This window comes from Camelus bactrianus, chromosome 15 (genome assembly GCF_048773025.1).
Source record: "Camelus bactrianus isolate YW-2024 breed Bactrian camel chromosome 15, ASM4877302v1, whole genome shotgun sequence".
NCBI classification, from domain to species: Eukaryota; Metazoa; Chordata; class Mammalia; order Artiodactyla; family Camelidae; genus Camelus; species Camelus bactrianus.
The window spans coordinates 29,745,361-29,759,853 of NC_133553.1; the positions used below are offsets into that span (position 1 = coordinate 29,745,361).

General features: G+C 39.4%; 1 protein-coding gene across 5 annotated transcripts in view; it reads right to left on the reverse strand.

Moving 5' to 3' along the window:
* The window catches only part of ITSN2 (intersectin 2), a 132,391-nt gene extending 121,777 nt beyond the window's left edge, over window positions 1–10,614 (reverse strand). For all 5 annotated transcript variants that reach the window (XR_012499265.1, XM_074341740.1, XM_074341739.1 and 2 more), the window contains exon 1: window positions 10,377–10,614. The gene's annotated coding sequence lies outside the window, so the exon portion shown is untranslated. The remainder of the gene's footprint in view (window positions 1–10,376) is intronic.
* Window positions 10,615–14,493: the final 3,879 nt, after the last annotated feature.

Sequence of the window (14,493 nt, forward strand, 5' to 3'; positions counted from 1 at the left end):
TATATCTATCTCCATTAAACTACATACCAATTACTACTACAACCTTTGTATTCACGCTGCCCACTTCTAAGAGACTGACAGCTCCTGTTAATGTCTCTTCATCTTCACATACTCAGTGCCCAGCAGTGAGCCACATGGTAGGTCCCTTAATAAATACAAAAGCTTTGATTCTGAGAGATTAATATTCTTTCAACTGCACTGAGGACAAACTGACAGACTGGAACCTGAACTTTGAAAACAGATCAACCAACTTGAGTTCCTATCCCAGTGCAGTTACTCCTTCTGTTAGTGGACTTCCACATGATATAGCTTCAATTTCCTAACCTATAAATGTAGATAATTGTACCTAAATGCCAGGTTGTTTTAAGGCTCAGCTATCATGTCTGTAAAGCATCTGGCACACAAAAGGTGCTCATAAATGATGGCTATGACTACTGTTATTTCAACATTATTTTCAACTATAATAGTTAGCTTGGTTTCACTGAATTGGTACAACAAAATGCAACTACACCAATTACTAATAAAAAGGATATGTTTTCTTTAATCAATATTTGAGAAACCTGATACTAAAACCAGACAAAGACACTACCAAAATAGAAAATAACAGGCTAATGTCATTGATGAATATTTGAGAAAAAGGTTACTATTATTTCTACATAGAGGCTTAGGGCCCTAAATACATAAAGCATGTTGAAACTTAAAAGCTTGAAAGAAGATAATTGTTCTATACAGATTTAGTTCTTAGTTTTAGTTCTGCAACTTAGCATGTTCAGTTTAAGATGTCTGAATACAGATTATAAGTTTGGAATTTTATAAATGTTAAATTTAGCCCACAAAGAATCAACTAATAAACAGGGCCTAAAAGAATAGGAATGGTAAACTAATACTGAAGTGGTTAGTACTCCAATTATATTGAAGATTTAAATTAAACCAATTTTAGAAGAATTAGTCAACAACTCTGAACAAGACAATTCACCCACACAAGGGGGGAAAAAACACCTAAGAATAGCTTGTGACTCAGCCTGCACTGTTGTATGGGGAGCGTGGCGGGGGGAGCCAGCTATGTGGTCTGTTCTCTTCTGTCTCATATCAGGACTAAATACTAAAGCAGAACTATTTACTTGATTTGAGTAAGAAGTATAGAGGGAAAAAACTCAGACAGATGCTTCACCTTTAAGCAAAATATCACTTCTTTGAAACAAAGATAACTTTTTAAGTTTAGAAGCCATTCAAGAAAACGCAAAGGAAATAATACACATTTGTCTATATAAATATTCTAAACTTCTGTTGAACACAAAATTAAAAGGTATACAATTGAGGGAAAATCACAACAAACATGACAGTCATTATTTTTAATGTACAGAGAGCTACTAAAATAATGAGAATAATGAAGACCTCAAATAAACAGTTTTCCAAAGAAGAAATAAAACTGGCTAATAAATGTTAATATCACTAATAATAGCAAGAAAATGCAAATGAATTTTTGCTTTATTACTCTTTACAAACTTATTTCAAAAAGAAAAAAAAAAATACCCCCGACCCTGGCTAGTACTCAGGGCTAGCAAAGGTGAGAGGAAAGGAGTGCTACAAACATACTCATGGGGGTGCAAACTGGTGAAGCATTTCAGAAGGCAGTGTGAAAATATACAGCAAGAATTCTAACAACATTCATACTTTGTAAGCCAATAGCTTCACTTCTGGAAATCTGTCCTAAGGAAATAATAAATGTGGCAAATGCTTTATTTACAATGATATTCACTGCAGTTATTATTAGTTGTTACAGAAAAAAATGGAAATAGTATGAGTATCTAAAAATGGGAGAATACACTGAGCCAAGTATGCTGCCACTTAAATCAAATTCATATGTGAATTATATCTCAATATGTGAATTATATCTCAATAACCTACTTTTTATAAAACTGCAGCTAGACCATGTAATAACCTGCAAACTGGTTATGCTCTTATAATTTAAATGTATGACATAATACAAATGTGTTATCATCATGAAAATAACAGCAGCCAACAATCACTGAATACTTACCAAATACCAAGTCTGGCACTCAGGTCTCTACATGTTGTCATTCTTATCTCATTAGCTTTGATATCATCATTAACAGGGCCACCCACCCGCTGTGGGGCCGGCCCAAGATTAACCACTCTTTAAAGGAGGCCTCACCATAAACGTTTTCATAGGCCTCTAGAGAATGTTAAAAAAATATGTATTTTGAAATTAAATTGTAGTTATTTCAGAAAAGAAGGGTACAGTGCCCTGACCACTCCCTCCCTCCAAACACTGCCAAGAGGAGCAGCCCAAGCTAACCTAACCGAAAGACAGATCTGATTATTATTGTTACATTTATTGAAGAGTTATAATGAGATGGTCACACTATACATAATCTCTTCACCCTCACAACAACTCTAAGGATAAATACTACTATAAAATCTGCTTTCTAAAGAAAAGAAAACTGAGGCTTAGTGAGACTCACAAATAGTAAAAGGCTAAGCTGGAACTAAAACCCCAATCAGACAGCACAAGCAATGTCCCTAACTAGCGCTGTATTGTAAAACATGTACAATATATATGTAAAAACCAAGAGAAAAGACAGGGTGGGTAGGAGATACCAAAATGTGGTTGTCATTGGTTGTTGGACTTAGAATGACTTTTTTCTCCTCCCCTCGCCCTATTTTACAAAGTTTCTTCAATTAGCATTTATTATTTTCATAATGAAAAAGTTTTATTTACATAATAAGAAATAAAGTTAAAGAAGAAAAGGATTCGGAAAAATGTTTACATTAAATATCAAATAAATTATACTGCTAATACATAAAGTGTTCACTTGTTGTTCAAGACCAGCAGTCAGTATACTTCAAGATTAAACTAGCAGAGTAAGAGAAGGTCTGTTATCAAAAGAAGAACAGAAATGTAATGAAGCTGGAGAGAAAAGGAGTTGAGGTCTCATCCAACATGCTAACAGCCAAGGAAAGGTGTGTAGGTACCCGAGTCTCCACAAACAAAAGCCGGAGGGTTCATTATCTCCCCAAGGCTTCCACTTGCAAAGGCTGCCAGTGGGCCTGCCCCCACAAGTCACCAAACTTCCTTGGGCATTTCAAGATCTTGCCAAGGTTACGTCAGGATCCTCCAACTTCCTCCATCACATCAGAGAAAGGGGGAAGTCAGAAGAGAAATTGAGCCCTGTTTCATAGGAGAAGAGATCCAGAATGAAGATTTAAATATTCTGAACACCAGATCAGGTTTGCTGGGTGAAAGAGGGATTTATTTTATCAGGCTTTCCCAGAGGCAAGGTTAATAATCCTTAAAATCACTGAAAATAACTTGCTTTTCCCAGAATGGGAAATTTCCACCTCTGTTTCCACTCAGTTTTGGTCTTAAAGCTTCTCCTTTTCTCCCTCTTGCCCCACTGGCCTTCAAAGCCCAGTTCCAATGTTACTTCCTCCATGTAAGTTTCTCCACTTGACATAAATGGAAGGTTGATTCCCTTCTTCACATCACCAACATCATCATGAAGACCTTTAATTCAAATCAACAAATACTTATGGAGTCATCAGATGTTTAACACCTGTGTAAGATGTATAAGAGCAGGGAATACAGAAGAGGAATAAGACCAAAACTGAGAACTGCATATAAGTGTTATAGGTATAAAGAAAAGACAGAAGGTGGACACCTTACTTTGTCTTAGGAAACTAGAATGTTGTTAGATGAGCAATCCCAGAGGAAATGACTCCTAAACTGAGTAATGAAGAACTAAACAATAGGTATCACCCAGTAGGCTAGGAAGAGAAAAGAGATTTTTAGGAATTGGGAACAGAAATGGGCAAACACACAGAAGAAAAAGCTATTTGAGAATTAAAAACACAATGTTAAAGAATTCTATAAATGGAGCTAATAATAGCACCTACCTCATCAGGATGTTGTAAAAATTAAATGATTTAATAAATATACTGAATTAGAGCAGCACTACACATAGTTATCATTGTCATTTATAAAAATCCATTTACAAAACTAAGAAACAAACTTGGAAAAAAATTTACACCTATATGGCAAAGAGTTACTATTCGTAATACATAAAGAATTCTTAGAAATAACCAAGAGATGAACATGTCAATGAAATGAGAAAAGGGCAGAGACATATTTCTCAAAGAAAAAAAAAAACTTTAAACATATAACCTGATTAATATTCAGAGAAAGAAAAATTAAAACAAGGTGGTCTTTATCAAATTGGCAGATTAAAAAAAAAGCCAATGTTTCTGAGGATGTGGATAATAGGCTGGTTTCACTTGGTAGAACACTTTGGTACTGACAAGTTTTTCTAGAAGACAACTTGGCAATACATTTACATGGGCCTTAGGAAGTATCCATACCTTTTTACCCAATATTACTGCAATTACTAGAAATTTATTCTAAGGAAACCACCATAGATTGTAAGCGTCATAGATGTAAACACAGATATGGTTACAAGGATGTTAACTGTGGCACAATTTTAAATAACCAAAAAAATTAGAAAGTATCTTAATGTTAAGAGAATCCATATGAGACAATGACATGAGCACAGGATACAGAGTTAGACGAAGTTTATAACCTCTAGCTGCCACTTATTGGCTGTGGAATCTTGGGAAAATTACTACACCTGTCCTTAAATAATAAACTGTAAAATAAATAATAATAAAACAGCTCTTACAGAGAAGCTGAAGACTAAATATGTGAAAATATGTAAAGTGTCTCAAAACTAACTAGGATATAGTAAATGCTCAATAAATATTAGACATTATTAACATTCAGATGTAGCAAGGCAATATTATTTAGCCAATAAAAATTACAGATAAATATATAATAAAATAGAACCATGGTTTTGATAAGTGACAGTAACCAAAAAGCAAGGTACATAAACAGAGTATATAATTCCATTCTTCACAAAGAAATCTACCAAAATAGTAACACTGAACATTTCTCTGGGTAATATGATTATTAGGGACTATTATTTTCTTCCTTCAACTTCCCTTTAGCTTTCTAGTTTTCCACAAGGAATATATATTACTCATCAAAATAAAAATGGTACGAACGAAAAGGTCTATAGAATTTAAAACACACACAACATAGCACTTTTAGAAAAAAATCAAATTAAGGTATCTATTCTAAACCATTTGACAAATTTCTGCTCTCGGACCATGTTGTGCATGAGGTGTTGGGTCTAATTTTAGGGTTTTTTTTTTTCTAGCTTAAGTTACTAGAAAATAGAAGCATTCAGAAATCTGGGGGGTGCAAACCAAATAATAATACTTAAATGATAAACATTTCTATTAAATACAATGAACTGAAATTTATTCATAAAGTATGTACAATAATCCCTCTCCAATCTTTGAATTCCTTAATAATTTTGAATAAGGCAAATTTATTTCTCTCAATTTATCCCCACCCACCTGCCCACACATTCCCTAGCCCCATTTCCTACCTGACTTTTCTCCATAGCACTTAGCAAATTCTAACTTCTAGACGTTTTATTGTCTCTCTCCCACTTCTTGAACACAAGCAGCACAAGGGCAGGGTTTCTGTGTATTTTGTTCACTGTTTATATTCCCAGTGGTTGGACCAGTTCCTGGCATGTAGGCACTCACTATTTGCTAAAAGAAGGAATTAATTCAATACCAAGAATTATGAGTAACTTCTATTGGGTTTAACTTTTTAAAGAGGAAAGATAGTGGTTGAGAATAAAAAGAAAGTTAAAGCAGATGGCAGAAAAGGAGGCAAGGGGGCTTTTTCCATTGAAACCCCCAGAAAGACAAAGATGAGGTAAAGTCAACCTCATGAGGAAAGCAATAGCAAAGATGGATTTAAGAGGGAGCTGCAGCCTATACTTTTTCAAGGTGGGATTACTGAAAGGCTATAAAGACTATAAACCCCAGTACTGGAGAAGAGTGTTCAGAAAGTTTGGGGTTATCTGTCTCTAACCTAAATGGCTCTTTCCTTCTCAATCATCCAAGTGACTTAGCTTTCTGGGACCCAGTGGGACTCTGAATCCTGGATGTAGGAGCTAGAATGCTGGAAGGAGGAGGCAAAAATTCCAATTCAGAATCATACAATGAAGATCAGACACTAGAAGAAAGGAGGGATGGGGGAGAGAAAGCTTTCCAATACAGGTTGTCTCTGCAGCAAGACAAAAATCAATTTATAAACATTTCACTGGAACTTGAGCAGAGAGAAAGCCTAAAATGTTTCTAGTGAGGAGAAGAAAGTAAGGGGAAATTAAACTTCAAGTCTTAACCACAGTTTCTTGTCTACCATTCGGGTTTTCAGGGCTTAGAAAGTTACAGAATGAATGCTACACACGCATTCTCACTCTGTATCATTCTTGGCAAACTTCATTAATCTTGACTTTCTCACTTATATTCACCAAAGAGTATTTTATACCCACTAAAAGTAAAAATCATCAAATGTTACGTAAGTTGTGAAATTTATTAACTTGACCTACTTAAGTCTTACATTTAAGCAGTCACTCTAAAGTGTGAAGGTGGAGTGGTGGAGTAGTGAGGAGTGTGTCCAAATACCTACTTGAAACAAAAATGAAATGATAAAGCAGCAGTTATGGGTGTCCTAACTGTCAGAGCAAACTCTGCTGGGTCCTTATCTGCAAGTAGTATCAAGGCAATACTATTTAGCCAATAAAATACTGCCACCATTCTTGATCATTTTTTCCCATTATCAACCTCATACTAGTCAAGCACTCCTCACACTGAAAAGTAGAAGTTATTTAAGCATGTGGTTTCAAAGAGTTTGAAGTAATAATCCAAAGCAGTTTCTTTTTCAGATAAAGAACATTTTCTTCCTTTAGGCTATGTTTTCCCACTGTCCCCCAAATTAAGGGGACTAAAAAGGCAGACTCTTTGTTGGGAGTTGGGATTGTGGGTCAGTTCTACTCTACTTTCCAGCATTATTTTATGCATTGTTTTAATGTAAGATTAAAAATTAGTCCCTAGGTAAAAAAAAAATTTTTTTAATAAATAAAAAATAAAAAAGGGACTAAGCTAATTTGGTTTTGAAATTTCACACTGAAGCAAGTTGGAGTAATACTAGGTAACATTGATTTAGCATTTATACTAAGCAATAGTCACTGTGTTAAGCACTTTATATTACACACAGCACTATGAGATAAGTAACTATTATTTCCCCCATTTTACAGATGAGGAAACGAGCTTAGAGAATTAAAATGAGTTGCTCAAGGTCATATAGCTATTTAGCGTTGGAACTGGGAGCAGGAGGCTTCATTTGAAAGCCTGTACTCTTATCTACTAGAGTTATCATCAAAATAAATAATTTTTATTAAAACACATACACTTTTTCTAAAATGAACATGCATTAGTGAAGAAAATGATCTAGAAAACAAAACAGTTGCTTAAGTAAAAACAACTTAAATGTCTGCCATCAGGTTTTAGATCCCTAAATGTCTACCATAACCACCGCTGAATAGTTTCACAAATAAATAAATCATTCAGTGTCCTGTTATAGCTGTGAAATTAATTTTTAAGTGAATCTCTCAAAATAATACTATTATATTTGCAAATGAAATATGCTGCCCTCCTAGTGTTGTAAAAATACATTATTTCTTGATGTATTCACTGTCTTATTTCTGCTCAGTTTCCTGCCCTCCACCCCCACTTCCTCTCTGGTTTAAGACCAGTTCAGTTCCTCCTTCTCAAGAACACCCAACAGGATGGCAACACTAGTCCCTATGCTCTGTAGTTAAAGGATGGTACAAAGTCAAAAATGAACTCAAGTGAAAAATACAGCATTTCTGATGCATCTTCATCTTTAGAACTATTCATTTCCAGACTTAATCCTAAACATTCTTATTTTTCTACTTCACACTTGGAATCCTGCCTTTAACAATTAGCACACCAAAAAAGTCTGCCTTTTTTTAGCCTTTCTTCATAAACAGTTATTCCACAAATTTTTCCATAAATAGAGTACTGAAAAGATCAAAATACAAAAAAAAAAAAAAAAGAAAGAAAAACAAGCAAACGTACTGCTGGGTGGTAATAATCACATTTAGTAATGTAATCAATTTATTCTGAATCTTTTCTGGAACTAGTTAATATAAATGCTTTACAAGTAAATATAGCTATAAAAAAGCTAGTTACTTATCAATGGAATAATATGTACTTTCATTTACTTAACAAATATTTATTGAATGCCCAAATAATTTTTTTTTCCTGAACCAGGATGAATGTACCAGGTGAGGGCAGAGGTGCTGAAGTTAGAAGGATCTTGGTTTGAAACCTGGCTCAAAGACCTAGAGTAATCAGTTAACCTCCTGGTTAACATTTCACTTAACTATTTGACGGGAGGAAAAGAACTACTCAAAGGGTCTCTGTGAACTTTAAATGATTATGTAACTAACACAGAACAGGGCCTGGCATGCAGTAAGTGCTCAATAAATGACAACCATGGTAAATATATTTTAACACTGAGGAGAGTAGTTCAAGGAGATAGCCAATAAATGTTCTTTTTATCTTTTGTGAAACTGTACTAAAGACACTAAAATAAAAATCTTGAGGTTATGTAAGAAATTTTCCACTTTTTAAAAAATAGACATGCTAAGTATATAGAGTGAAAAAACTAAAAAATAAAGCTGAGGAAGAAAGAAAGATGGATAAAGAAGATCTTCAAAGCTGCTGAATTTGGGTGATGGATGTACAGAGGTTCATTTTACTATTCTGATTTTGTGAAAATACAAAATTTTTTAAAACTCTAATTCCAATCCCAGAACATGCCGAACACACTCCCTCATATTCAGGAGAGATCAGAATTTTAATCTTGAGATATGTTGAACTAACATTAGTACCTCCCTGCTCAACAATTCAGTCCAGGTCAAGTTTTCTCAGACAACTCTAACTTTCATTATAAAGGTGAGCAAAGGGAATAAATAATATGCATTAAAGGATAAAAAATGTAAGCTTTTCTGCTGCTCATACTATGTCAAAACAGCAGCCATGCATATTTTTTCCATGTCCTTCAAAAACACAAAATTCTGTTTGTTCTGAAATTAAGCTTTTAAAAACAACTTCCATTTTACACTTCTAAAATTACAACAGATACATGTCAATCATAGCTCAATAAAGCTGGGAGAAAAAAGAAATTACAAGGGAATTGTAGGCACCGCCAAAGAAACCTAGTACATCAGTTTGCTATTATTTTTAAATTTTGAGGGGCGTCATTAATTTATGTAAAGGTTTTACGTGATGTTACTAGATTGCATTTAGGTTTTATCACTGATTAACAATACAGCAAACAAGCACAGGGAGAGAGGCAATTAATTTTCTTAAGAGGCTTAAGAAGCTTAACCTACAGTCTATGTTACCTAAATTAAGCTGACTAGAACACCATAAAATTTCAAGGCACACCTCGCCTATCACTGGGTAAGCAAATAAATACTAATAAAAACAAACTAAAGCATTTAGTAAAGCAATCATTTTTGTGTTAACCTTAATTCCTATCACAAAGTGGTTGGCTCTATGAAAAATACTCCTAATTCCTAATTAATACAAGTCTCAAATGAAGCATACTTGCCATCAGTAATCATTCAACGATAAAGCGCATGAATAATAAATCCAAATACAGCAGCTTTTTATAGAATGCAAAACCATCTGCAGTTTCAGCCTCGGTTTATCCATTCACTATAAACACTCAGGCGTCTTTAAAAAAAATAATCAATAAACTTTACTGTGGTCCAAGAGATCACATCTCTCCATGCTTCCTGTACACCCTGCAAGTCACTAACGCTGAAGTCAAATTGTAACATTTCCCAACTTTGGTTTAACCCTAGCGTTGGACGCCGAGCATCCGCCCACTGGCCTCTCGTGACTCGGGCTACTTTGACGCACCGGGATGCGGCTCACCTGACATTCAGCACCAACCATTACCAAGAATTAAAACCAACTCCGCAAAAATAAAATGAGGCCCCGGAGGAGCGTGCGGATGCCCCTCAGGACTCCCTTATGCCCGCACCCCGAAAGCGAGGGGGCCTCCCCGCTCCCGGCCCACGGCGGCGTCCGCACCTGCCAGAAGAGGCTGCGGCCGGGGGCCAGGGCTGGGCCGCCGGGAATAGGCAGCCCAGCCCCGGCCCCCAGACGTCCGCCCTGGCCCCGCCGCGGAGGCAGGAACCCAGGGCCGGAGGTTTCCGCCCGGCGCCGCCAAGCCCGCCAGGGGCCTAGCTCGGGGGCCGCCGGGGCTCCGAGGGCCCGTCCGTGTCGTGCCGGGCGCGCAGCCGCCTCCCAGCCCGGCCCGACAGCCTCCCGCGGCGGACGCGGCGGCGCCCGCACCTGCCCCGCACCCTGCGGCAGCCCCGGCGAGAGGGTTCACTCACCTGGCGCGCCCGCCGCGCGTCCCGCACGTCACAGCGCGATCCCGCGCCCCTCGGCACCCGCGGCGCGGGCGGACCCCGGGAGATCCTGCTCGGCAGCCGCCGCCGCGCCCGCTCCGTCGCCTGGCCGCCGTCAGCGAACCTGTTGCGCAGCCTGTCACGGCCGCTCGGGCTCCGCGGCGCCGCCTCAGCCCTGCAACAACATGGCGGCCGCGGCCTCCGCAGGAAGCCGGGGGGCGGGGAGGGAGGCGACGGGCCGGGCAGCTGACGGCCCGCCCGCTGCCGGGCACCGACACCCCCACCCTCGGGAACCCGAAACTCGCCGGAGCGCGGCTCCTCACCCCTCGGTACCAGACCCCGCGGGCCTGGTCCTAGGGCTCCGGTCGCCCCTCGGGGAAGCCCTGGACTCGGCAGCCCTTCGTGGAGGGGCGCCCACCCACCTGGCTCCTCCCCGAGATGCCAGGTTGAGGTTCTGTGGTGCGTTTCCTGCCACTGCAGACCCCACGGTTTTTGGAAACGGACCACGCGGTGTCCGGCTTGTCCCTGCTGCACACCACGTGGGGTTCTCTCTGGAGCCTTCGCACTCACTAAGGTTTCTTCGTCGACCTGGGAGCACGGTTCCCCGGGAACGGGAGTGAGGCGCGAGGAGGTCGTTCCCACCCTGCTCAGGGGTCTGTTACAGGCCTTTCACCAGCCCCAGATTCCCCAGAAGGACTCACCATACCCAGGTACCCCAGAAGGACTCACCATACCCAACAGTCATCCATTCAGCGCTCCTCACCCTCCTCCATAACACAGGAGAAAAGTCGAGAAAAGTGCAACCCCCCCATCTACACGCAGAGCAACTACCCCATAAACTCTGGCCAAGCAGTGAGATAGTCATCTCTCCTTGAACTCCACTACCTCAGGCTTGCAAATGCTAAACATTCTTCTCCATCTGATAGCTGCCTGACAGGTGAAGCTCAAATTCAGTATCTTTTTTTTTCTCCCCTTTCAGCTCCTGGTTTCCTCACAAAAGACCAGATTTGAACTCAAGTCACCACCATTTATGGTGGGCTTGGGCTTGACACAGCACTCCTTCAAGAGAACAGCTTTTGTTAGCTGGGCTTAGGGGAATAGTCAGTGGTTCCTATGGGCGTAACAAAGTGGGACCCAAGACCCAAGATTTCTGTTAGCTTTTAGAGGCAGCATAGGGGCTGTATGTACGAAACTCATATCCCCATGACTTCTGTTGGTAAAGGAGAAATCTGTGCAGATCAACTGACCCCATGACTTCCTCTTTACCTGTTGGGGCACGTGAAGGTGACAAGGCTGGCTTGAGAGGGATGCTTCCAAAGCTCAGGCCTATCCGAACTAGCCAACCAACGCATGTGAGAAACTTCACAAACATCAGTGGTAATAAACAGGCTTTTCCTGCTCTCACACTCAGTGTTTTTCCTAACTCTTCGATTAGGACCTAAGCAGGACCTGACAGACAGGTCCTGGGCTTCAGTGACACAGAGAGACATGACTCCTTTGCATTAGCCTAGGGAGTCCCTTATCTACTAGAGACCAGTCAGTCTATCCCTTATCTACCAGGGACCAGTTAATCTGCAGACCAACCACCCAAGCTAGAGGCAGCTCTCTTGAGCACACAGTCTCATTCCCATGACAGACATCACCAGTTAATCGTGGTGCCCATACTTAAGTCCAAGCCTCTGAATCCTTCTCAACATAGTGCTCCAGAGAGTTGGCCTGTAAGATGAAACCTATTTTTTATTCCTGATAGGCAGATTGGCATTTCCTTACCATGATTTGATCAATGTCATTTGTGTTTCTGGATTCTGGACCTGATACAATTCACCCTGAGTCCTCTTTTTTTTCTGAAGGAGGTGCCAAATCCTTGGCAGGACAAAAATGAACTTTCTAGAAAGGAATGGTTATTAAGAAATGAGAAACATTTTTAAAGTCTCCCTAAAATAAACCAACAAGCTAAGAACCTCTGATGGAAATTGGGGTCCTGTATGTATACAGCTGGGAGCCTTTAGTACCCTGAACACAAAACAGTTATATCCCAGGGTTCCATTCAGAACTTTGAGGCCAGTTTGTCCATCCTATCCTACTCTTTGAGCGTTCATGATTCATTCATATAAGTGATACCTCCACCATCCCAGTGCTTTGACTTCCTCTTCTCTTCACAGGGCACGACTTGGAACTATCTGTAACTTCTCTCCTTAGTATTTCACAAATCCCACCACCTCTTATTCACCTCCAGCACCAACTGGAGATCAGAAGCCTGGAGGAACTAAGTGCTACCTAAGACATGTAGACATAACCGTCAAGTCTAAAGAAGATTCAGAATTATAGTAAGGTAAGAAGGTTGGGGACTAGGTATGCTACATTTTTCTTCCCCAAATTCTGCCACAATTTAAAATAGATTCCAGGGCTGTTCCTGGTAGCCTAGTGTTTACCGCGGGAGTATTTAATCTCAATCTGTTTCCCTTCCCTGCACTGATCCTCCCTCTGAACCATATGTATCCTATGTTCTATCAATCCCCGTGTCTGTTAGTTTTGCAAAGATGCCATCCTTCACCCCATTCCTACCCAGTCTACCCCCCTAACAAATTCATAGTAATGGAAAGAAGCTAGAATAGAGAACAGAAGCAATTACAGACTTCACATATCCCATAAGATAAATATAGAGTAGGAGGGCTGTGAGAACTTGGAGCGCATACATAATACCTTCACTGATAATAAATCACCCAAGACAATGCTATAAACAAGTAATTTATAAAGAAGTTAAAAGGAGCAAAAAATAGTTTAAAAAATATACTCAGATATTTATCATTTTTGGTGTGCTTCATTCTTTCCTGATGATCCAAGCTTCCATCTGGTAATATTTCCCTTCAACCTGAAGAACTTCCTTTACTGTTTCTTAGAGTCCAGGTCCATTGGCTACAAATCCTCTTAGTTTTATCCGAAAATATTATTTTGCTTTCATACTTGAATGATATATATCCCCTGAGTATAAAGTTCTGGATTGACAGGGTTTTTGTTTTGTTTTGTTTCAGCATTTTAGAGATGTTTTTCCATTCTCCCTGGCCTCCATGGTTTTAGAAGAAAGTTGGCTGTTGATCAGATCATTTTTTTCCCTCCGTATGTCATTTTCTCTTGCTGCTTTTTAAAGTTTCTCTTTGTCTTTGTCTTTCAATAATTTGACTCTGATATGCATCAGCATGGACTTCTTTGTGTTTATTCTGCTTGGTGTTCATTTATAATCTTGTATCTGCAAATTTCTATCTTTCATCAAATTAAGAAAAATCTTAGCCATTATTTCTTTAAATGCTTTTTTTTCCCTGCCCCATTCTCTCTCTCTCTCATCTCCTTTGTGCATTTCAATTACGTGCATATTTGACTGTTTGATATTATCTGGGGTGCTCACATATTAGATGTGCTCTACCTGTGGAGCTGTATTCCACTACTGAACACTGGAAAAACTGGCTGTACCCCCCTAATCCTCAGGACATCTGGAGATAGTAGTAGTGAGTAGTGGGAATCTAAAGCTGCACCCCCTTTACCTTCTATCTTTGGTAGGAGTTAATCTGCCTCTATTGTTAGCAACAGTGCTTTCTAGCCAGGAAAATAACACAAATTCATAGTCTTTCCATACCACAGCTAAACACACACACACACACACACACACACACACACACACACACTCTTACTGTCACATTGATTCTAACCCTTCTAAGAAATAGAAGGAAAGTAAGGTTTTTCCCTTTTTTAGCTTCCTTTTCCTCTGAAAACTCACATGAAAGAATAGATGTGCTGACAGATCCTTCGTACATAAAGAACTAAAGTCAAAGTTAATCTGGGAAACCAAGCTGAGGCTGCCCTAGTTTCTGAATATAAGAACAGATGAAAAGCAGGCCACGGGATAGGGGAGGTTAGAGCCCCGGAAAAGGCCCCAGGCTTCACTTGACACATACGGGCAGGCTTCACTTTAATTGTGCTTCACAGATACTGCATTTGTTACAAATTCAAGGTTTGTGGCAACCCTGCATCAAACAAGACTATCGGTGCTGTTTTTTCTAACATATTTGCTACCTTTGTGTCTCTGTGTCACATTTTGTTAATTCTC